At 41.1% G+C, this 1,298-nt stretch overlaps 1 long non-coding RNA gene across 1 annotated transcript; it reads right to left on the reverse strand.

Annotated features, from left to right (window-relative positions):
- Positions 1 to 874: 874 nt before the first annotated feature.
- LOC132469098 (uncharacterized) lies at positions 875 to 1,298 on the reverse strand. The gene is made up of 3 exons (XR_009528357.1): positions 1,231 to 1,298; positions 1,077 to 1,112; positions 875 to 943 (listed from the first exon to the last, which is right to left on the reverse strand). It is a non-coding gene; the product is annotated as an uncharacterized LOC132469098 (long non-coding RNA).

The following is a 1,298-nucleotide window of genomic DNA, read 5'->3' on the forward strand; positions in this document are numbered from 1 at the left end:
CCCACATTAATAATTCTTGGCCATATTTTTTATATAGACTCGGGTTTGCCCCTTGATGGTTTCCTCATAGTTTGAAGAACATTCCTTTGGCCAATTAGAAGATATACAATTTCCTCGTTTATTGCGCCCCCTAATGGCGACATTGTTCAAACTTTTTATCTAACGTCATTATGGTTAGCACCAACATGGCTGTAAAATTTGGACTCGATCCGATGTCTAATTTTGGATTTCTTTGGATTTTTGATTTTCCACGTCTAATTTATCTAATAAACCAATATTCAAAACTCTACCGTTTCGTCGTCGAAGGTCGGATCAAAAAACTGTCTATGATTTCTTTGCGTGTGCGTCTGGAGATGCCGTGTGCAAAGTTTTGTGTCAATTGGTCAAGAAATGTGGGAGGAGTAGCGAAAATAAAGTTTTGCGGTTTTCGCGATTTTGTGAAAAAGAATTATGGACGCAAATGGGCGTGGCCTAGGCCAAAAGATGCAGCAGACTCCAGTGCATCTGTCTGTACAAGTTTTTGGACTGTGGGAGGTTCGGTGTGGGAGTTATAGCCCCAAACGCGTATTCCTTGGTATAGCGCCACCTAGTGGCCGGCATGTCTGGATTTGGTTATCTGAGTAGCGGTGCCGGACCTGGTTCTAGTCATGTAATTGGCGCGTGTGCACCATTTACGGTTTGGGCTGTAGTCCCACTTTCAAGGCGGGAAGAATAAAAAGAATTATGCAGGGGTCCAAGAAGTGTGCATTTCGCCGGCACAACGCGACAAGAAATGTGCATTTCGCCGTGCATTTAAATGAGCATAGTTACATGGACATAAAGCCTGCATGGATTTTTATAACCACTGACAGACATTTAAAAGAAGAAGGTGTACCTCCATTCCCGTTCTCGTCCATGATGTCATCGTTGTCTCTGGTTGAACACAATTGCGGGGCATCAGTATCTGATGGGAGGAAAGATTGTTTTGATTATTTTTCAAATTTGGCTAATAGGTGTTATACATGACAAATCAAATCCATATTGGGAGGAATCAGTATCTGATGTCAAATTCATATTAACACCATGTATTGTCATACCTTGGGAGGCGGTCGTGCAGTCCAGGTCGTTCAGTTCTAGATAGGAATTAAAACAAATGCTATTAATTAGTCATTTGGACTGATCTCTAACCAAATTAAATCACATAGCCATAATATAATTATGGCTGTTTATCAATATTAAGTATTGTCATACCTTGGGAGGCGTTCGTGCAGTGGAGGTCATCAAGTTCTAGATAGGAATGAGAGTCATGTTAATATTCC

This window comes from Gadus macrocephalus, chromosome 12 (assembly GCF_031168955.1).
Source record: "Gadus macrocephalus chromosome 12, ASM3116895v1".
Classification (NCBI taxonomy): Eukaryota; Metazoa; Chordata; class Actinopteri; order Gadiformes; family Gadidae; genus Gadus; species Gadus macrocephalus.